Genomic DNA, 23,881 nt, shown 5'->3' on the forward strand with positions numbered 1-23,881 from the left:
CTTAGTGCTTTCCTGTGCTCCTCTGCATCCTACCCCTACATAGAAGGTGCAAACAAATTTCCCCATGACTCATGGTGAAAGAAATATAAAGCAGTTCTGCTTATAATAAGAAAAAGATTAATGAGATGGATATATACCCTCAAGTCTTGGAGGAGCCATGTGCTCCTCATCAGCACTGACAGTGCCCTGAAAATCTGACCAGCTAAGGTTTTCAACTGCTTATAGCTGAAGAAGCTGTGGCTCTGCCCCTTGCAGTTGTGGAAACATGGGGCAATTTGCTCTGCCAGGATGGTGTATGGAAGATAATGCTCACCTTCATTTTATGAGGAGGCTGGAGATAAGAGCCATTAATGATCAACATATCTCAGAGCTTGTGTAGCTTGTCCCTGGAATACCTCCTGGGATATGAAAGCCAAAGGCATTATGTTCCAAACTGACAGGAGGATACGGGCTGTGTCAGTTCTGATCTCACAAAAGGGCTAATGTTTTATCTCCTTCATACTTTTTTGAGTGCTTCTAGAAAGAGCTCACAATAAACACAGAGTGATCAAATACCTGCTTTTTTTCTGAATGTTTAGTTGAATACTCTTATCAAGACATATTCAGTCTAAGAACCATTATCATATATAGATCATATAACTTATGAGGTCTTAGCTCAGTTTTGTTGGTTTGACTGCCTTGCTTATTACTATCTCCTTGTAAGAAATTTCACTTGTCCTTCGATGTTTGCAAGTGTCTGAGCTGAATGCAGACGTGATTTATGTCCTAACTTTTCTCTGGGAGCTTTCTCCAGACTTACCTATCATGCAAGAGTATGTGTGCAGAACGTGCTCCTATGTAGAAAGCTGAAACCACTGAAAAGTTAAAATGCAGCATTGTGAAAAGGACTGGAAAATCCTGGCTTAACAAGGCATATCCTCTTTTTCTTCATCAGAAGAGAGAGCATGGTGCTGAACAAACTATAAACCTGCCTAACAGTCATCCTCCCTCTTGTGTGGTTTGCAACTGTTGGGATACACATGATAGTCTCCTGACTATAAATGAAAGTGCTTTGTTGTGTAACAAAACAAAAAAAAAAATTAAAATTTTGGGAACAGTATATATACAAAAACTTCCCCTTGGATATACCTCAACTAATTTGCTAACAACAGATGTTCAATGGGAAGTTGTGTTTACATTCTGCTAGAGTTTAAAAGAACATGACAATAACAGAACATCCTGAGACCTTTCCTATTCTCAGTCCCTGTTTGGAGGTACAGGGAAATTTTGCTCCACCTCAGGCAAGCCACTGTGCATATTCTGATAATCCAATTTTATTTACATGTTTTCCTTGAATAGTATGAAAAAATTTTAAAGAGCAAGAATCACTTAGGAAAAAAATTCCCACCCATAAGGATCTTCAATTGTAGGAATACAATCTGCATGAATATACAGTAAGATGGAGGATTTTGCAAGAGGATAAAAGCTACAAAATGAAGGAACAACAGATGACACATTCACTTGTACCAGAAACAGGCAGAACGAAATACCAGTGCAGGCTTGGACTGCATACCAGGAGCATTGGGCAACAGGGTAGGAAATTTCACTTGCTATATAGACTTCGGAAGTTTGCTGTTCATGAACAGGAGTGCACTTAGTTTTTAGAATGCTGATCTGAGCACTCTGCTGGCTGTAGCTTGTTCAAAGTGGGGTGATTGGCAGCTGACAATTTTCTCATCATTGACACAGGAGTTGTGCTGTAAGGCTTATTACACAACTGTGGTTGGAACTAAGTAATGCTGATGGTATGGAATTTTGTGGCTTTGAAGACTTAAGCCATGTCTGTCACTTGCTCCCTTTGTGCCATAAATGTCTATATTTAAATATACATAGTTGTAGAAGTAGACAGACTGGCTTTGAGAATATTCTGTTTCTGTAAGCAGATAGAGTTCTGGTGGAAGAATGCTTGAATAATTTTATTCACTCTAGGCCTCTGGCTACCAAAAAGAAAACTGAAAGCTGCAGGAACAGAAAAGAATAACAGAAAAGAAAAACAAAATCATTAGAAGGGGGACCAATTAGTTAAAAAAAGTTACATGATGGTGGCTAAGGGAAAATAATAGACACTTCCATAGTGTTTTTTGACTTTTTTGACTGATTATGGGAGTGCACAGAGCAAAAGAAAAGCATCGTACTAGGAATGTATTGGAATTCTAAGAAAAATATGAATCCCAAGGTAACTCTTCTGTACTAGGACTCTTAGTGTAAGAGATCACACAGAAAAAAAAAGTGGTTGCCCTACTAATAGAAATAATATTAGTAGAAGAAAAGAAAATACTACCTGCTCCTGGCAGAGCTGTCTAATGAATTGCCAAAGAGTCTTTTCAGCCCAGGCTTTACTTCTAATGGGCATTAATGGTATTTTCCATCTATACACAAACTAAAGTGAAGTTCTGTGCAGAATCTGCCTAAGAAAGGTACTGTAGCCAAATGGCAAACGCATACACAACATAGGAAACTCTTCTATATTTCTGTATAATCCTGTTACAGTAAATCTAAGCTGCCTGCATGTACTCAGTCTCTCTGTCCTAGGCTCAGCAAAATGACAGCCCTTGAAGCAGAAAGAGCAGTAGGTTCATCCTGTCCTGGAGATATGGATGGCATTCTCTCACCCTCCTGGTACACCCTTTGATGGCTTTATTGCCCATGCTTTATTTTCAGGTGAAAGCTGCCTCTGCAAGGCAGGAAATGCAGCATTGTTGTGGGGGGTTTTGTAGTTGTTGTTTCTCTGACCCGGATTTTTAAAATCACATGACATTTTTTGAGAGGAATCTAGCAAACCTGTTTTGCTGCTGCAAAAATAAAAGCACCCCTATGACTGAGATGGGAGGTGACACTATAGTGGAACAATGCATGTTCCAGAGTTTGCAAGAAGCTTGTCTCATCACAGCCACAAGTATTTAAATCACGTTTAAAATCTCCATCATCTCCTGATTATCATGCTATAAAGCACCTCCTGGTATTCTGCAGTAATTTTTACTTAATGCCCTTGTTTTGAAGGGGGATGCCATGGACAAAAACCTATACCTATAATGTTTACTTGACTTCTGTCTTTAGGAGAAATCTGTATGTTCTGAGAAGCTGACCCAAAACCTAAGTTGTTCATTACTTTGAGACAGGTAACCAGTAATAACAAGATCTGAAATTAGAAAATCTAAAGTTATTTAAAGCCATACATATTGAAATGCAGTAAATATTCTGAGAGCTCTACTTTCCGGTCTATAACAACAAGAAACTTCAGAGAAGATGCTACTGAACAATTTTTTTTCTAGGTTGTTTACCTCCATGATGTTGAGCAATGCCATTTTCCTGTCCTGTGGAAGGGTATGCTGACCCCTGAGTTAAAAATGCTATTCTAGTCACACTAAGATATCGGGGAAGGCTGTAGGGTGAAGTACAGCAGTCCAACCTACCATTAAAGCACGCTTTTGCTCCAAGTGCCTCCACCAACCACCAGAATTTCTCCTTCTCTCCTGCAGCTCCATTGGCAGGGTGGGCCTCCATGTGAGTGCTAGAGGTACCAGTGTTTGACGAGGCAGTGGGAGCCTCTGCTCCTCAGGCAGAGCAGAGCAGACCAGAGAGGAGCAGAGTCTGTTTGTTTAGTAAGTTTGCATTTTAAAGTCCCGGGCTGATGCTTCTTTTGCACAGTCTACTCATGAATTATCCCACCCTGCAGACCTTCATCCAGAGTAAATCCACATCTCAACATGCTGAAGACATGCTGAAGACATGTCAGTGGTCTCGTATATTACAGTCTAGTAAGTTTTTTTGTATGTCTTTCTCCTTCTTCAGAGATTCAGTGGGACATGTACCACTGCAGTGGTGGTGCTGCTGTGCTCTCCAAGGCTGTTAAGCAGACAATATTTTGTATTAAAATAATGAATATAACTGGAGAGGGTGAGCACAAAAAACCAGCCTGCATTTTCTGAACAGGACTTGAGTGCCCTGGAGTTTGCCCATTATTCTTTTTCCTCATTTTAATCTTTCTTTATGTTATATAACTTGGTTTCTGCTGCAGCTTTCATTTGAAAGAGCTAGTAATTTTTTTTGCTGTTCTGCCTGCTTGAATGTTGTTTGCAGTCTTCTTTTCTCTGAATATCTGTAAAAGGGCAAGTGCTACTCAGAACTTCAGCTTCAGTGTTACACTAGGTGATGGTCTTCATTCATAGAAGCAAAAGACTTACTCCCCTCAGACTTCATCTGTAGTGTTTGAGCATATTCTTTCACAGAGGTAACATAAATTCTGGAAAAGATATGTTTTATGTTCTGTGCTTATGGCAGAGGTAAGGAAGATGATGTCCATCAATAAAAACATTTACACCAGAATCAATCATACCTGGTTCAGCTAATCAAATGTAACTTTCAGTTCAATAGATTTTGATCGTTTGCTTAAATCTGTATCTACTCTGTGGGACTTTTCTCTTGTCATGACTTTGCCTTCCCCACTACTGACAAAATATGAAAAAAACCATCTCTGAAAAGACTTTTAAGGGCAGGAGAAAGTATATTATAACAATCCTGAGCCTTTGTTTAGGTAATTCTGATAAGCATGGATTATTACGAATAAGGAAAAATAAGTCTGGAAGCAATTTCGAGATGACAGCAGTTAATTTTAAGGTTTAGAACAAGCTGCTGCTAACACTCAGTGTAAACTGCAGGTGGCACCATTTATATAACATTTAAAAGAGCACCAGGGGAAAAAATTCTCGCTTTTAATTTGAGTTTTCTGATGGCTTGCCGTGATCGTATAGTGGTTAGTACTCTGCGTTGTGGCCGCAGCAACCTCGGTTCAAATCCGAGTCACGGCAGGGGGTGGTTTATCTTTTGAAGAGATGTAATTACAGATTGCATACCAAAAGTAATCTATTAGTGATGTCTAAGACTAAGATGAGAAAGCAATTAGAAGCTCTGTAACTTTTATAAGAATGTTTTTCTAAAAGAGTATGTAGCATAAGTATTAATTCAGAAATCCTGTTGCCAAGTGGGATTTTTTAAATTTAATCTTTATGGATATTTTGATAAATGCAGCCTCATAGTGACCATGGAACTTTTACTCATTACAGCTACTTAATGTCTGGACCGAGCTATGAAGCCTCTGTGGTTTTGATCTTTCCTAGTTTCCCATTCTAATAAAGCAATCAACCTGAACTGCTTGGAAATATGACAGTTGTAGATGTGGAAATCCTGCTTACCTAGGCCTGAACTGCTGCTAGCAGAGGGTCTTTGCTGGTGACAGAGAAGAGGAACCATCACTTTTCTATTGATTCTCTTTGTTTTTGTAGTAGGAACAGTGTGTAATTTTACTGTCCTGTTTCACTGAGCAGTATGACCTCAGATTCTCAGCATGAAGATTTCTAAAATTACCATTTTGATTTAGTGAATTGGTTATGGTAACTAAAAGCCGTTTGTGCAATAACCAAACAAAAAAATTACATAACTGGTAGTAACTACATCTATAAAACATCATTATTATGAGTTAATCAAATAATTTGAAAGCTACTGAATAGAGTTTCTGGTAGTTGGTCCTTTTATTTGATATGGAGCCAATTCAAGAGCAAGCACCGCTTTTCTCTCACTGCTGCATCTGATGGGACATCAGCACCTTTATAATGGATAACATCTCCAAGAAGCCCAGACGGATTCAAGCTTCACACAACACGCCAGCTGCTTCAGAGTGTGAATGACAGGTGCCTTTCTCTCTCTCCAAGGGAGCAGGAAAATTCTTTACCATCCTAAAGGTATGAGTGAGGAAGCGAAACAAATCTTTTTTAGCACCACTGTCAGGAAAAACGAAAGCCCTGCATGCCTGGGAGGGCACTTCACCTCTGGAGGCTGTGGGCTTAGGTGTCCCAGTTTTAGTGTAGTAGACTAGTTATCACTGGCATGTTATGACCTTCCTCAGGTTCACATGAGCTCTTTGTGTTGTGTTTTTAAAGTATCTATGATTATTCCTCTGATTGGCCTTCAATTTCCTGTCTAAATATCATTCAGCCTTTTAGGAGCATGTCAGAGCAATTAGCTTGTGAATTCTTGGTCTAATTGATGAGACAGATGTGACTGATTTCCCAAAAGAAAGCAATTTAGAAATATCCACTAGCATGAAAGAGACCAGGATGATCTTTCATACTCTATCCCTGCTGTAGTCTTTCAGAAATGTCATCTGCTGAGTTAGATTTTATGAAATCCAGAAATACCAAATTAACTCATCACAGGTGCACATACTCTTTAAACAGTCCTAGTGAATTAAGTCCTAAAAAAGAAATTCAAATTTTGCTCTACTCATGCATCATCCTGAGGCTGCTAAAGCACTCAAAGTTCACCCCTGCTTGACGTCAACCTCCCTGGAACTGACTTCTCTCTATCCAGTGTTCATCTGTAGCTAAATATTACCTTATTTCTAATTATAGTAATATTGATGATTTTGAAGCATTTCAATAGGACAGTAGAAAAATTCCAAGACCACTTTTCAAAAAATTTAGTCTTGTTTTATGATGACTTACTGGGAAACAGTGGTTATTCTGTTTGATTTATTTTATTTCGGATACCAATATTTGTTTTGCTAGCTCAATGGTCATGCTATAAACTGAGATCAAGAATGGTGTAGGCAGGTATCAGACCTTTCTTACAACTTCCCCCTGCAGTTATTTATTCTTCTCACAAGAAAGTGACAATTAAAAACCAGCTTCATTTTGGAATATAAGCATGCAAGTGCAGATGGCTCCCAACATTCCACTTCCTGAGAAAATATTCATCAATTTTCCCTTCTCATTAGAAAAAAGAAAACAAAAACTTCAGTGCAAAAGAGTTTCCAAGGATAACAGGATTGCAGACTAGGAAACACAAAGAGGTTATCCTGGAACTGATTTTGAACCTTGAATTACACAAAGAATTGCCTGCATGTTTCTGGAATATGCAGGTCGTCATGTCTAGCACACACATACACAAAACACTTATCCAGATGGAAGCAGTGGTCTAAATAATAATAATATATTAAAAATATTAACAGGTTTACATAATTTGTTTCTGAAGTTCTAATTTTTTAATGTCTAAGGACGATTTGGAGGCCAGAGAGAAAGGTTCACTTCAGCAGCCTTCTCTACCTTTAGGCAGCAAGCTGAAAGCAAGCGTGAAATTAATAGTTATTTAAAAACAAGGCAGGAGAAGAGAGTACATGTCTTTCTTTGCAGCTCTCCCATGTCATTTTGTGCTTGCTATTGTTCTCATGCATGGCTCATTCTGCATAAGATCTAAAATCTTTAGGACACGGAGATGTCTATCTCCACATCTCCAGCACAAGTACTTTGCTTCTTGGCACTGAAACTAAAAACTGTGATGTACTCACCAAGTTCTTGGGGAGAGATTTGTTTCTTGTTATTGTATTTTAACATTAGCTGTTGATTAGGGCTAAAACTGCTAGACTTTTTAAGTTACAGAGAAAGACACCTAATTTTTAAAAAGGCAGCACTGAAGGGAAAGTCTTGAAAAACTTCTGAAACATTAATAGAAGCTATTGTAGGTTACTGTTATTCTTCCTTTGTTTTTCAGGAGTGCAGCGAAGTTGTATCCTGTCTGATGTCCACATTGGGGGTTGAGCAGGATAGAAGGCAGTGACTGTTTTGAATCTGCAGTCATCAAATCAAATTAATTCTGTTTTTTTCATTCTCTTAACAGGAGTGCAGCTCATATTAAAAATTTATAGGTCCCCTCTGAAATCCTTTCAAAAGGCTGTGTTCAAGTAGACTCTTTGAAAGGAAATATGTGGTAAAAAGAACTTCTGAAACCTTAAATACCTGGTTGTGCTTTAACAAAGAATGCCAGGAATTCACTTCACAGGTGGGATGATTTTACCTCTGGAAATTCAGCTCTGAGTTTACAGGCTATTATTGCAGAATGGGTAGTAATTGGGAAAAATTTGGCAGACAGAGAGATTCCTGAGCCTGATGTGTAAACAGAACTACATGAACAATGTCTGATGTTGCAGTTCTGTTCTCATAATCTGTCTTTGGTGTTTCTTGAAAGAAAGCATGTCTTCATCCCTAAATGAGACTGCTTCTTATTCATAATGCTTCAGCAGCTGCAGCACTGGAGAGAGCTGGACCAGAACACGTAAAGACCATTGTTCAATTTTTTAAGCTTTTGACTTGTACTGCTTTGGGTTAAGCTTTGACTCATATTTGAATCTTACAACCTTTTGCACTACAATTCAAGCTACTGAGTAGGGCCTCATTTTACTTTTTCATCAAAAATCTCAGCACAAATACAAACACACCAAATGTCTCCAAACCTAACTAATGGTTTATGTTTCACTTTGTTGTTGTTGTTTTTATTTCTCTATGTGTTTTCATCTTAAAATTCCAAGTTCTCATTTCACAGAAACATAATCAGCTCTTTCATTCAGATTCAAAACAATTGAAAGATAAATATCACTTTCACAAAGCTTCATGAAATTAATTCTTGTGCTTAATGTTTTACAACTTTTTCCTCCACTGTTTTATGCAGAAATGCTGTGTGTGGTTTCTCTGCACCAAATACAACTCAGGATACAACGCTGTGATACTGCTTCCAAAAGAATTCCTTCTGTACCACAAAAAAGCCTCCATCCAAATGGATCTCAAAACACAGTGCTTTAAAAATCTTTAAGAAGAGAGTATAGTTTTGATGTTTTGTGCTAATTAGCAAAAATCATCTTTCATAACACAGTCTGTAATGTTAACATAATCAGTGTCTCTGTGCTGCAAAACCAGCACCTATGTGCCTTTTGCACCTGAAAACTATGCATGGAGCCAGCAACAGACTTCCCTCAATTTTTCTGGTAACTTCTTTCTTGTGGATTCCTGAATTCCAAGTTTAGATCTCGTGCCTCCAGTCTCCTCAAATAATGATTTTTTTTCTGTTGTTGTTCCCTAATATGAGTAGCAAACCTCTTATTTTACCCTCCATAATTGTGTCGAAACTCTAGGAAAATCTGGCATACTAGGATGTGCTTGTTCTTGGACCTGCACTTTTTTTTTATTTACCATGCAGCTGAAGGTGAGGAGGTGTACTGACCTTTGTATTGGCACAGAGAAGTAAAATTCCTTATGATACAGCCATGAAGATATCTGTATTCAAACCACATGGGATAAATTGGTATTTTACTGTTACACTTGAGAAAGCAAAGTCTGAATAATTTTGGTAAAGCAACAGTAAGAAAGCTAGCATATAATAGAAAATTCTCTTAGGAAATATGTTTTGAAGGCTGTGTTGTTGGGGTTCTTTGCATAAGAACTGAGCTTGACTTAAAAATAAATTGCAAAAGAACTCTAGAAGGCCTGATACAAGAAACATGAAGTCTTCCAGAAAGACAAAAATGTAATTTCTAGAGAGAGATTTGTGGTTGATTCACCAGCTTTGTTTTACCATAAGGTCATTCTTATTTTTGTTTGCTGATAGATGGGTTTAATGGAATTAAATATTCCCTGCTGGTCTTCATGGTTATGTGAACCCTGCTTTAAAACCCTTTTCATCTTAATAGTTTCAAGACAGTCTCGCTTCCTTACTTAGCTCTGGACAGACAGCTGGAGGAAGTTTGCCAAGAGTTGTGAAGACTCTCTCTTGTTGCCTAAATAGTGTTTGACCTCAGAAGGACATACACTATCTTCAGTAAGAAAAGCTTTTGAGAATCTGGCCTCAGCTGTTAGAAATTGTGAAATAAATCCATTTGCCATAAATTAATACTTGTTCTTCCTCCTTTTTCAGCCTGTTTCTTCTTTTTACCTGTAGTCAGGCCATGTGCTTCAGTATGAAGAAATAATTTGGTCAAAATGAGCAGTTTTTACTTCAGTCATCAACATGTGTAGCTATTTACAGATAAAATTACAATTGGTTACATAATCTAAGTTTGTTGATAAATTTTTGAGCATATTCTATTAATAACAAATTAGAACTGTGTTACCACATGGTTCAGACAGTATACAAAGTGCCAACAATAGGCCCTTGTCAGTGTTTCTTCAAAATTTCTTCCCTTGTGCCTTTCAGCCAGCTTCCTTACCTTGCCATTTTCACACTGGAAAATCACTGGTCCCTAGCACCCCTGCCTTAATAGACAGAAATGACCACCAGGCAGTATAGGCAGGAGGAATGAATGTTGCTTTGAAAAACTGAGAATCTTATTAGACCATTTTTCTGCCTTGTGGCAGAATCCTCTCAGTTGCATCATCCTTCCCCCCCAAAAGGACACTGCACTTCCAGCAGTGTCTTGCTTCTCTTTTATCAAATTTATACCTATACACGATGTCTTCCATTTGCTACTATTGGTTACTCGTCTCATAAGTGCATAATTATTGGAGTAAAGATACTATATGGCCTCACAGTAAAGAAATAATTTGCATGTAATTTCATGCCTCTTTTGCTGCTCTTTCTGGAAAAATTCTTCTGGAATTTTCCTTTGTGGTGGGTAATCCCTGGGCACAGATCATAGAAAGAAATCAATGTTTGCTGGGAGAGGGCAGGGACATTTGTTAAAAAACTGACAGTGTGAAATCAGACAAAATGTTGTCCCAGACAACATTAGTACAGCAACATCTGTGTGATCCACACAGGAGGAGACAAAAAACTCATGGTGCAAAGAGTGCCAACCGCCTTATCGGGTAGCAATGAGCTGTATGAACCTTTCTTTTGTGCGCCTACTGCTTTCTCTCGCCTGTTTTTCTGTGCGTCAGACACTGAAGTCGTTTCTGCAGTTACTGCCGAGGGAGGGTTTGCGTGGGTGCCACCTCCCCGGTGCTGTCTCCAGCACCAGGGCCCAAACGTGAGGACTAAAACAACTCCGTTTCCACCGTGCCGTGACTCGGATTTGAACCGAGGTTGCTGCGGCCACAACGCAGAGTACTAACCACTATACGATCACGGCAGGCTGCGAAGGGCATGTCCGATGCAGTGTTTCCTGTCCCCCTTTGCAGAGCCGCGCAAGCATTGCCACCTAGCGTGGGCCGGCTATAACATGCCACCTGCGGCCACCCTCCCCGGCGTGGCCACTGCTATCGCGGCACCCCCGGGCATCCCTCAGCTGAAAACGGCGCTGCCTTCAGAATACATGCCAGAGACAGGCACAAATGTTATGGTGGCAGAAAAATATTCCTGCTCCTTTTGGCAACTGCAGTCTGTTGATGAAATCTTCCATTGCCTTCTGTTTGGCCAACATCTGTCTTCAAACGTGCAGTAATTTTGGTCTGTGATTTTTCTTTCTGTTTCCAGAAAGCAATGGGGGAAAACCTGGTGAAAGTACATTCGAAGTTACATAATTATTTTAAAAGCTGTTGAAAAGGAAGCACGAAAACACATGTTCCCCTCCTGCTGTAAGCCAGTTTTGAACCAAAGTTGCCACAGACATAACGCATAGAACCAGCCACTGGACTGTCACAGCAAGCTGGCAGATTGTGACAGGTTTTGAACAGACATGGCAGAAAAATATCAAATCTAGTAAAATAACAAATGTTGACAGAAGTGTGTCATTAAAGAAGGATTTCTGTTCAGGTTTGAGAGTTAATGTTTCAAAACACAAGTGTTCTTAGTAGAGTTATTCTAATAATTGTCTTATTAAAGATGTAATATCTGCCATTTTGTCTCACTTTTTAATTCTGTGTCTGACAGTGATAGCAAGCAAAGATTGGTAATACCAAGTATCTTCACAATTTTGTTAATTAGTTTAAAAAGTGGAAGGAATTGGTGGATACACCAGATGGTTGTCTGCCATCACAAGGGACTTCATCAGGATGGAGAAATGGCTGACAGAGACTCCATGAAACTCAACAAGTGAGAGTTCCAAACCCGGCACCCAGAGATGAACAACCCCATGCACCTGCACATGCTGGGGGCTAACCAACAGGAGAGCAGCTTGACAGGAAATGGCCTAGGAATCCTGATGGACACCAAGCTGACTATGAGCCTGCAGTGTGCCCTAGTAGCAAAGAGACTGAAAGCCAGCCTGGTTGTATCAGGCAGAACATAACAACAGGTCAAGAGAGGTGACCCTCTCTCTGTCCTCAGCACCAGTGGGACACATCTGGGTGGTGTTGCCAGTGCTGGGCTCTTGGGTGCAATAGAATCGTGAACATGATGGGGTGAGTTCACAGAAGAACCACTAAGATGATGAAGGGCTTGCAGCTTCAACAGAGAATCTGGGACTTTTTACACCCAAGAAGAGCAGGCTTAGGGGGGGGAATTTATCAATGTGCATAAATATCTGATGGGAGGGTAAAGATGTTGGAGCCAGGCTCCTATATTTTGTATGCAGTGATAGGACAGCAGGTCATGGGCAGAAATTGAAATAAAGGAAATTCCTTTTAAATATAAGAAAAACTTATTTACTGTGAGAGTAGTTAAACAGCAATTGCCCAGAGAGGTTGTGGAGTTTCCCTCCTTGAGGTATGCAAACCTGACTCAATATGGTCTTGAGCAACTCGCTGTGGCTGGCCCTGCTCAAGTCATTGTGGTACTTGAGATTTCCAGAGGGACCAGGCAGCCTCAATGATTCGGATCCTCAGGAAAGGGAAAAAACCCCAACAATAAGAGCAACCCAAACCTGTTAACCAAAAATAAAATGTCAGTGCTTGAAAATATTTTTTTAACATTTCTGAAATGTATATATGTGCTTAACAGCACAGGCAGTTGAGCAGAGGGAGTCCATGAGTGCCAAGAAATGGGATACTGAAAACTTGACAATCTTCCCTGTCAAAACCCACAAAGTCTGTGTGAACCAGAGAAGTAAGCAATAGCTAGAGATTGAGCATCTTAGTTGGTACAAAGACTTCTTCTATGTTTTCAGAATTGAAAAAGGCTTTATAACATGCATCTTGCCCAGCACACGTGTGTGCCGTATTTTTCCTGGGAGTTAAAGGTACCCAGTCACGGATATGAATGTTTAAATGGGATTAGCAAGATTTCCTGGAATTTTCCAGCTTCTCATTTTGCCAAGGTGAATGAATATAGATTACATTGTTTCAGGCAAATTCCAAGTGATTATGAAAAAAGGAATTGGCTATCTAGCAGCCAGAAATAAATTTAAATATGTCAGTTTACCACTGTATTCAAACCACAATATTTTTCTTTTTTTTCTTTCTTTTATTTTTATTTTTTTTTTAAATATCTTTGTCCAATGTACCTGGTTGTATGTGTTGGAATAATAATGGGAATATTCACAATTGTGTTGCAAATTAATTCCATTTATTGGATTTTATTCTCTCCCAGTATTTGCAGTTCTGGATTTGATCCAAAGGTCTAAATAATTTTATCAGTGCACAGGGCCACATTTCTGCACCTAAACATGTGTGCATAGCTTTAATTGCAATTCTCTGTAAAACTTTGTGTTAAATGAAAGACTTTTATATCTGTAATACTTGTGCATCGTCTAATGTAGATAAAATCCCTATCCACTTCATATTTAAGGCCTACTTGCAGCCCAGTAATCTCTCTCTCTTGCTTCCATCCTCCATTAGTCTCTTTTGTTGAAAATAAACCATATTCTTGTCAGAAAACCCAGTGCAAAGCTACTAATTGCATGGTACTGTGTGTCATTCAAGAAAAGGAGTGATTTTTATAATGTTTTAAACTGAAAAGCATGTTTGCAACATTACTAGGTAAGAATCAAAGCTTCTGTCTTTGACTCATTTTGTGCATTTGTAACTGTAAAAGATGACTAGTTGCTGTTGGCATCAAGGGAAAACCTGTCACATTAGACTTGTCAGCATGTCTGAATACAAAGCATGTGCCTCCGGGAATTATTTGGTTTGATAGCATGTTAGTTTCTTTAATTGCCTGCACTTGCTGAAATTTAGGTAAGACCTTGATCCATTTGGAAATTCAGAATCTTGACCTAATGGTACTGAACACCAGCAGGTCTCTTTGAAATAATCTTGACACACTGTTTTTCCAGTGCTTCAATTCAAAAATGATCCAGTGGTTGGGCCTAACTTGGTAGCAGAAGCAGAAGAAACTTAGCTGTGCTCATAGGGTTGTAAGGCTGCTTTACATTAGAACAAGCAATGGCAACATCAAAGAAAAGAGGGTTCCAGAATAAGGTAAAACTCAGAGGCAAGTAGATTTGAGCGAAAGTCATCTTTTCTGTGTTCGGTGTGTGGCTATTAGGGCACAGCAAGACCCACATTTGGGTATATGGGTCTTCTAACTCACAGTGGTGGAGCAGACCTCTGCCCCAAGGCATCTGTGGAGTCATCTGTGGTACAGTTCTCAACATTGCAGGAAATGTTACTGCTACAGTTCAGATTCTGCTGTTGCTGCTAGTAAAATCCCCTCACTGTGTCACCCACCTTATGTTACTGCCTTTCTTTCCTTGTGTATCATGACTTAAATTTTCACTGAACTTCTGTTCCCGTGTAATTATAGCAATGTAAAGGAGAGCATGGATACATGCTATGGGTTATTGCACACTTAAATAGTAACACAACTTCCATCAAAACAGCCCCAGAGTAAGAGACTTCTTCCCGGGCTACGCTATGGATGCAGAAGAGCTAACTCAGCTGCTAAGGCCTGCGCACTTTTCTGAGAAAAGTAAGTGGACCTCCATAAGGGGTGTGCATTCCAAAGCAAACTCTTTGAAAAACCAAGTTTCATTGCAATCATCCTAAAGACAAGGAATCACTAAATTAGCCTGAAAAGTTCTTGTGGTTAAACTAAATGCTTGCAACAGAGTATTATCTCTGCAACTATTCAAAATTTAGAAATTGAGCCTCTAATTATACTTATTTTTTAGTTGTCTGAGTTGTTATGTGTGGTAGATTTTATGAGAATCTTATTAGACTGCAGAATGCTTAGGGTATGTACGCAATGTAGCATTAGACAGAAAAAAGATTCGGTTTTGAAGTGTGTTAGTGTCTTTTCCAATAAAGTTTTTTTAAAAATCCTTTATCAAAACCTGAGTTTGATGATGAATATCTCACAATTTAAAATCACTTTTAAAATTAATTTCTCATCTCATGTCAGTACTGGCTTAATGTAAAAGCTAGTGAATATTTTTTTACTTAGATATGAATTTTATAGTGTCTAAACAATACACTGGATAATAAACCTACCTTTAAGTAAACCTGTCTGGCAAATTAGACATATGTGATCCTGAGGAAATCCATAAAATGTCCTATTACTCTGTTGAGTTGGAGTTCTGGTGCAGAAACATGACTCACATAATGTTGAAAAGAAACCAGAGGAGAAAAAGAGCAGATACTGAAAGCCAGCACCAATCACATCCAGCTGTTTCAGTCTGTCTGGCACACATATGACAAAATCTGTCTTAATTCATGACTGGTATTAATTTTATTTTTTTTATTTTTGAAGGTTGTTCTAGCTCTAAAGCAGTTTAGAGGTGATATGTCCCTCTGTCATGAGCATGTCAGACCGGAACAGACTGTTAGGAGACTTCTGGTTTGAAATCCTATCTTTTGTACTCATAGTTGATGTAGATACAGAGATAGGTACAGTCAAGGCCACCATTTTAAACAAACAAAAAAGACCCACTTGCAAAATTCTGACTTTTGGGTGTTAGAGTGCAGAGCAGCCAAACAAATGTAGATGGCTTGGCTGTTCAGACAGTACTGTACTGCATCTGTTCAGAAGAAACTTTTCCACCAGAGCACCTCTCCTATGAGGAAAGGCTGGGAGAATTGGGTTTGTTCAGCCAGGAAAGAGAAGGCTTCATTGTGACCTAATTGTGGCCATCCAGTGCCTGAAGGGAGCCTACAAAAGAGGTGGAGAGAGGCTATTTACAAAAGCATGTAGGTGTGATGAGGCTCCAGAACAGGTTGCCCAGAGAAGTTATGGATGCCCCATTCAAATGCTCAAGGCCAGGTTGATAGGATTTGGAGCAACCTGGTCTAGTGGAAGGTGGCCCTGCCCATAGCAGGGGGGCTGGATCTAGATGATCTCTAAGGTCCTTTCCGACCCAGACTATTCTTTGATTCTATGATAACTATGGCAGTAGTGAGAGAAATTTTCCAGAAGCCACATTTAACTTGATTTACAGCTTGTTCTTGGAAAGAATAACCATGAGGCAAAAAGACAAAATAAGTGTTTACACACCTCTCTTATACAGAGGACTGGCAAAAATTTCAGACCAGCTGTTACAAGGGAATACTTATCTGATAATTTCAATCCTATAACCAGATTGAATCTGATCATGGATGGTACCTGATCATCTTTCAAAATAGGAAAAGGATTACAAAGCCATTTTTTTTAATTAAGAGATTGCTTATAAAAAGAAAAATTGTTTGAAAATGCATTAGACTCTTGGAAGCTTAGCTTTTGTAAAACAAGGTGCATATGAAACCTCAACATTTTTTAATAAGGTTGACGTTTTCTTCTTGGAAATAAACAGGTTTTTCTCAAATATTCCAATATAAAGATTTCCATCAAGAGACTTACGTAACAAAGCATGAAATGACCTTTTTGTTGCAATTCTACAGCCAAACACCTTGTAATTTCACCTGGGTCTAGGCAGCATTGTCCTCCTTAGCATCAACCAGCAAATATGAACGCCTTGGTTTTTCATTCTGTGCATCTCAAGTCCTGTGCTTCTTCACTTCAAAACACTTTGTTGGCTTCCTGAAATCTTTATCATAATGGCTAGTCGCTTAATTCCTCTAATACATGAATAGTCATTAGCAGCATAGTATATATGCTTCTAGCAATATATTGCCATTCCTAGGAAACATCAGAAGTGTGTGGATCAGAAGAAATATTAATCTCTGCCAGGGGGTCTTGCCTTGAGGTCCTGAAGGTATAGATATATGATGACAGCCACATTTGCCTACTCTTGTCAGCTCATAGCACCTGTGGCTGAAGCAACTTTACAAATTTTGCTGCTATATCTAAGCATTTACCTTCAGCTATCAGACTGCACCCATTGCAGTTGCAGGAAACAAAAAACATCTACCAGTTCCTAAAGGAACTCACACAGATTCCTTTTGTCTTTCAGGTGCTCCTGTAGGTCATGATTTCCAGTGTAAAGTCATGTCACAACACAAGTAATAAGAAATTAATAAAAGACAAGATAGTCCATAAGCAGATCCATAAGCAGATATGAACTGTTGTGCAAATTGGTCAAATCTTAGTACAATTTTGCTTGAAACGGTGCTTCACCTTCTGTACAGATGCTTTCAGGTTTCTTCTCTGATATCTAATATCCTTTTTAGGGATATTGCCCCTCCTGTTACAAATGTTGTTTTTCAAGGAAAGGTAACCTTGGTATCACCAGAACATTGCTCAGAACATCCCATGTTCAAGTCCTTGTACATAATCTATGTAGGACTATTCTTGCTGTTGTTTGGCTATCAAAAATCTTTCCTCATCTGTTTTCCTCGTAAGTTTTCTTCAGACTTAAAGATTTTTTAAACAACCTCACAGGCACAGTGGATGGTATAAGTATATCACAAGTTCATTCTGTATAATGCTGACAACACAACCTAAAGCACCAGGCTGGTAAAATACTACTAGTCAATGAGATAACAGCAGTGTACCAGGGTGCCCATGAGAACTCAAATTCATTTCCCTGTTGACATCATCCCATTGGCAACTGTCAAACGTCGACCACAAACATGCTAGCACTTTTCCTGCTTCTGTGAGACCTCTTGGATTGCAATGAAAATATACTGTAATTTTTGTTTTCTTTTATTTATTGTACGCCTTTGTCTTTCCAGGGAAAGCTTTTGTTAATTCAGTTGTGACCCTTATATTGGGTGCGGTGAAATCTACCTAAAGGACCAGCTCAACAACCTGCACTATAAATCCTACATAAATTCATTTTCTATTCCTGGTAACAAACCAGAAAACTTTAAAAAATATTATGTTGGTTAGCATTAAAACAAGGGTCTTCATATTATTATAATCAGATTTTGTTGTGCTAATTACTTCTTGAATATGCTATTTGGAATAAGAAAAATGCTGCTCAGAGGATGAAAAAATGAGAGCCACTTCTAATAGAGGCCTTTGAAACTCTGGAGGTGGCAGAACTTTGTAGTGTTTTCAGTCCTAAAGTTACAAAGACATTACACTCCGTGATACGGTCTTTTATTGTATCTGCTGAATGCAAACAAGTGAATAAACCAAAAAAATTCTACCAAACCCCACACATACATTGTTAAAAAAATCCCCAATTGCCTTTTTTAAGGCTCTACATTCAGCTAAAATTTCTTAAGATCTCATATTCATGATGATTTGTTATGTTCCAAAGCTGCAGAATATAAAAATTATTTGGCTTTTATTTGTCTGGTAATTATGTTTTAGCTAGCAGGAGCTCATAAGAAACAGGCATAATAATGTCAAACTTCTGACTTCCTTCAGAAATGTAATTCATGATGCTTTTCTCTGCATTTGAATGGTCTGAGAGAGCTGTTTGAACATTTTTAGAGAATACCTACTTTTATAAAAGCTCAAACAATTGGTCAAATTATATCTGTGATATAACAAAATGTTAAGTTATTACCAGGTTGAAAATCAGTCTAGGAATTGGATAATATTATAAACTGAATCTCAGAACTGAATTAAAAACTATTAAAATCTGTTCAGTGGCTATTAAATTGATCCTCTAAACAGAGGATTGTCATTTCATAGTGATTTAACCAGTTATGTCTACATTTTGAATATTTGAAGAATTCAGAGTTTCATTAATATTATCTGATTTGTTTCATTGAAAATCTCCCTTTAATAGATAGTGGTTTTGGGAAAAAAGTAGTTGTATGTGTTGCCAAAAGGAAAGTGACACCAGGTTTTCTCTGTAAGCAGTAGTGTTGTTTGCCACATAATTCTCACCATGTTCCTATCTTTCTCTTTTTGATGTACATCAGAATCATCTTAAACATGTGATGAGGAAAGAGCTTTCATAAGGTTTGGGGCTGCAAAGTGATTGCAGCTTCACATCCTGTTCTGTTTGTAATTGAACTGGGTTTACTGCTGCCTCCCTCCTCTGTTAATCACCGCTACCTTCACCAGAGATTATAACCAGTTCACAACCACTGGCATAACCAGCCTTGTGCTCATCCTCTCCTTGGGCCCTCAGGATGACACGTGCTCTCTAAACATCTTTCATGGTGGGAAAGACTAGTTATGAGTGAGACATAAACACTTCTGATTTTGGAGAATGTTGACAGGGAACAGCAATACTAACCTAGCTCCTCTGTGCTAGGATGGTTGATACCTCACCTGTCAGCAATATGAAAAGAAGGTTGGCCATAGGCTTGCATCAGCTGACTGCAGCAGGCATATCATTCAATCTGCAGATTGTTTTTTCACCTTGTCGTGGTTTAGGACTGGTACTTCCCAATTCAGTGCCCCTACTGAGACTCTTCTAAATCAGATGCTTCTGGTTCACTCCCCATTTCCCTTCCCCTAGCCACTTCGGCAGGATGGAGTTGAGATTTGGAGGTACAAAAGGTGAAGATAATGGGTTGAGATAAGAACAGTTTACTGTAAACAACGAGATAAAACAAATGGTAACAGCAACAATATTAACAACAAAAGTATGGAAAAGAGGGTGATCCAAATGCAAAAATGCTGACCATGGACCTAGAGACCATGAACAGTGGCAGGTAATGCCACTGGTTTTTCACCCTTCTTCTTGGAAGACCGTGAGTACCTTGCCCCCTCCCCTGGCAATGGTGTAAAGTGGTATGGAATAAACCTCTGGGTCCTGGCCAAAACTAGAACACACCTGTAAATTGACCCTCAAAGGCACTGTGAGGATGTATTTTCTTAATGTTAGCAAATCTCTGTTTCTCAGAAGAGATAGTATATTGCCTATGATATTGAGATATTAATAATATAAATGATATGTCAGTGTCATTTCAAAATCAGATATACTCCTAAGCATAATTAAAGAACTCTGTTTAGGATGCATTAGTAGCAATTACAGTTATACAATCCTAATACTTATGCAATCAAGTAATTACCAAAAAATAATTATGTGAGCTGTCTTAAATGGATATAACCTGAAAAGGTTAATATAAGTCAGAGGCAATTAATCACTTCTTCTGTAATAGCCAACACTAAGAAATGTTTATCAAACATGACCTTATCTTCCCCATTTTGCAGCACGCTATCAGTGTCCTCAGTCTGCAGTGCATTCATTACTGTGGTATTTTGTGGAGAGAGCAAACCAAATAGAGACCAGGTATTTGAATTCTCTTCTCTGTTCTCACCCAGTCCTCAGCAAGATATCTAACTACAAATCCTTTTTTTTTCATATCTGTAAAATCCAGACAACATTATTTTTGATATCTGTAAGATCAAGACAATAAAGTAAATTATCATGGCTAATGGAAAGATGCTTTTCAAATCTTAGATGGAAAAAATGTAAGAAGGTCAACCACAATAGGTGTATAATTTTAACAGCAGCAAGTATAGTGATCTCCTAAATGTGTCTCAAACCCAAACACCTAACCACAGTCTGAACAACGATAATAGGTTGGAAGTATTTAAAGCCTTCCTCTGTATTAACCAATACAGTTCCATAGTTTTACTTAGATGCTATTGCCCTATACTAATAATAAGTTTAAGCAGAAAGAGGTAACTGCCATGCCTGTCATGACATACATTTTTATGGTGACTGAAATGACAGAATTGTTCCTGATTTTAGACTTCATTTTGACTGAAAATGTAGCACAATAAAAATATTATTACAGTCAAACACAGATCATGGGGTTTGCTGGTTGGTTATTTGTTTTGTTTTGGTTTGGTTTGGGGTTTTTTGTGTTGTGTTACTAGATTACACAATTGTGCATGAAAATCATTCCAAATGATTTGTCTGTTAAGACTTAATAACTTGTTTCATATAATTTTGACTTTTTTCATGTGGTTAGGCAATGTGTTCTTTCCCCAAAATTTAAACAACTTGTTATTTCAATTGAGCACTTTTTTCTGGATGCTCCCTCTGCTGGATCTGCAGAAAAGAATATGAATCTGCCTAGGTCCCGTGGATGAGGGCTGGACAGTGATTGGGGCTCTGCCATTCATTTCAGGAAAGTAGATTTTCTTATTCATCTAGCTTGTTAAAAGCACCACTTAAAGGAAAAGATGTGAAAGTATTATCTGCAAGGAGTGTTGGAGCACTGATGAATACTACTGGGTTCAAACGGACAAAGATGCCTTTCTCAAGACCAGTGTTTTTCACTAGTCATTAGAAAGTCAGTCCTTACTGTGAAAAGAAACTAAGATTTTTAATAGTAAAGGAAATTTGGTTATGTCTCTTTCAGCACTGAAGAGTTTAATTTGCTGCTTGGTATACCTCACATCTCTTTTCCGTCACAGCAGAAAAATTGCTCAGCCCTGTCTTTCAAAATCCTGAGACCTGTTCAGACATTGTGAGATTTTATGTGAAACCATTAAGACAGCAAGAGAGCACATTTTTTGAAGAGCTGCTCAAAAGGGGAGAAAAAACCATGCAACTACATTTTGGGATGCTCTTTTCTTAACGAAAAATGAGATTATTGTTTTACTGACTTTATACTAAAATAGAGTAGGCTTAGATATGGTATCAGGAAGAAATTCTTTACTGCGAGGGTAGTGAGAGACTGGAACAGTTTGTCTAGAGTAGTTGTGGAGGTGCCATTCCTGGAGCTGTTCAAAGACCATGTTGGATGGGGCTTGGAGCAACTTGGTCTAGTGGAAGATGACCCTGACCATGGCCGCAGTGTTGGAACTAGGTGATCTTTAATGTCCCTTCCCACCCAGACCATTCTATGATTCTATGATCATATCATCATAGTTTTACTGTATAATATTTATTAATTATAATTATATGGTTATAAATATTACTAGATGGTTATAACTATGTGGTTATAATTATTATATAATCCTCAGTCTCCAGCAGTTGCTTAAGGAAAAAAACCAAATGACATGAAAATCAGAATAATTACATTCGATGACACTGCAATTCACACAATCTAAAAAAAAGCCCTCATTTTTCAAAGTTTGGTACAAAACAAAAGCCAGTTATGACAAAATGTGCCCAGTTTAAATAATGTTTCTCCTTTGGCTCATTGCTGTCCCTGGACTCAGCATATGCTAACTGATGTGTACGAACTGAGAAGCTTCTAATAAGTGTGACATGTTTCTGCTCCAAATCGCAAAGTTGCATAGATGATTGTGACATTCTGTCCTTACCAGGAACTGTGACCAATAATGCCTAGAAAGCTTTCTTGGAAAGATTAGCTTTTCTCCAAAACAGACGAACAGCATGTTCACTATTAAATTGTATTATGTTGCACATCTAAAGTTATACTCTCTGGGAGCTGGTTTTCATAAATCGCACTGCATCTAACTCCTATGATTTTTGTAGCAATCTAATAACTGATTGTTACATAACTAGACCCTTTTGGGTTTTATTCAAGTGATTTAAATTTTGACCCATAATATGCATACAATGAAGAAACAACAAAAATGAAAGTGAGGAAGGACCAAAACTGTCTTTAAGGTAACTGCAGGAACCCTTTGCTTGGTTACATGGTTAGAGGAGGATAGTGTGTTTAAGCATAGCTACATGTTTCCATTTGCATATTGCCTTCCACTTCTTCCTATCTAACCATAACGCTGCTAACTACTGGAAAAGTAGAAAAGTGCTGTTGTTAAACGAGATGGGATTAGTAGATTATGCCACCATTTCCTATGGGGAAAACCTGCTTGGAATCACAGAACAGTTGAGCTTGGAAGGGATCTTTGAAGGTCACCTGGTTCAACCCCATGCTCAAGCAGAAACACCTAGAAGTGGTTGTCCAGGACAGCGTCTAGTTGGCTTTTGACTATCTCCACGAATGGAGACTCCATCACCACTCTGGGCAACCTGTCAGTCTCATAGTGGGAAGGTGTTTTCTGACATTCAAATGGAACCTCCTGTGTTTCCATTTGTGCGCATTGCTTCTTCTCTTGTCACTGGATGCCACAGGGAAGAGCCTGACTGAATCTTCTTCACATACTCCTCTCAGGTATTCATATACACTGGTAAGAGTCCCACCGAGCCTTCTCCTGCACAGAGAAGACTGTTTTGGCCACAGCTTCATTCTTCATGCCATACCTCTGCTCTGACCATGGACAAAATATCACCATGAGTGTTTGCTCATGGAGATAAAAACCACAACTCATCTATGAACAGGACATTTAATGCCATTTAATGCCTTTTAATGCCTCCTTGCCACAGAAGAGCAACATTATGAATATGCTGAAGCCAGATACCTCCACTGTGGGTTTTTATGAAATGTTTTCACTGATAGCATTAGATGGGGGAATTCCTAGTAAAAACATTGCCATATCTTCTACTTGATTTTTTTTTTTTTGTTGTGTCCACCAGACAACCTATCACCAGAATTAGGAAAATTAGAGCTAGGTTTTTTTTAACTCTAAAGCAATTTTTACTGTCACCATTGAAAAGGCACTAGAGCTAATGCAGGACACCTTCCAGAAGAGTTTCAGATTGGGAAAGCCACAGTAAAGGATGACAAAATGATAATCTATTGGCAATAGGCATTTCTTCTCATGTGTAGTAAGATGCTTCCTTTATTGCATCTAGCAATAGCTTGATATTTTCTCTCAACAGACTGACAACTATAGACTGACAATTCTAGCCCAAGAACCAGTATCAAACAAAGGAAAAACAATTTAGGAAGTCCAAGAAAGTAGAAAATCACAGCATATGCTTGGATTCAGTTTCTTAAAGAGTCTGAAAGCCAGAAAATTTTGCTTTTTATTCAATCAAAAGATTCATAATTACAAAATACACAAGCAAAATATTGCTTTAAACACTTCCTAGTCCCTGACTGATTCCTGAACAATATCACAAGTACCCAACAGCAGATTTCATAATGCTGAT

At 38.5% G+C, this 23,881-nt stretch overlaps 1 protein-coding gene and 2 non-coding genes across 10 annotated transcripts in view; 2 read left to right on the plus strand and 1 right to left on the minus strand.

Annotated features, from left to right (window-relative positions):
- The window catches only part of NFIB (nuclear factor I B), a 266,491-nt gene that overhangs the window by 40,608 nt on the left and 202,002 nt on the right, over nt 1-23,881 (plus strand). The window lies entirely within an intron of this gene.
- TRNAH-GUG lies at nt 4,776-4,847 on the plus strand. Its single transcript has one exon. It is a non-coding gene; the product is annotated as a tRNA-His (tRNA).
- Nucleotides 10,859-10,930, minus strand: TRNAH-GUG. The gene has a single exon. It is a non-coding gene; the product is annotated as a tRNA-His (tRNA).

The sequence above is a fragment of the Corvus moneduloides genome, chromosome Z, assembly GCF_009650955.1.
Source record: "Corvus moneduloides isolate bCorMon1 chromosome Z, bCorMon1.pri, whole genome shotgun sequence".
Lineage (NCBI taxonomy): Eukaryota > Metazoa > Chordata > Aves > Passeriformes > Corvidae > Corvus > Corvus moneduloides.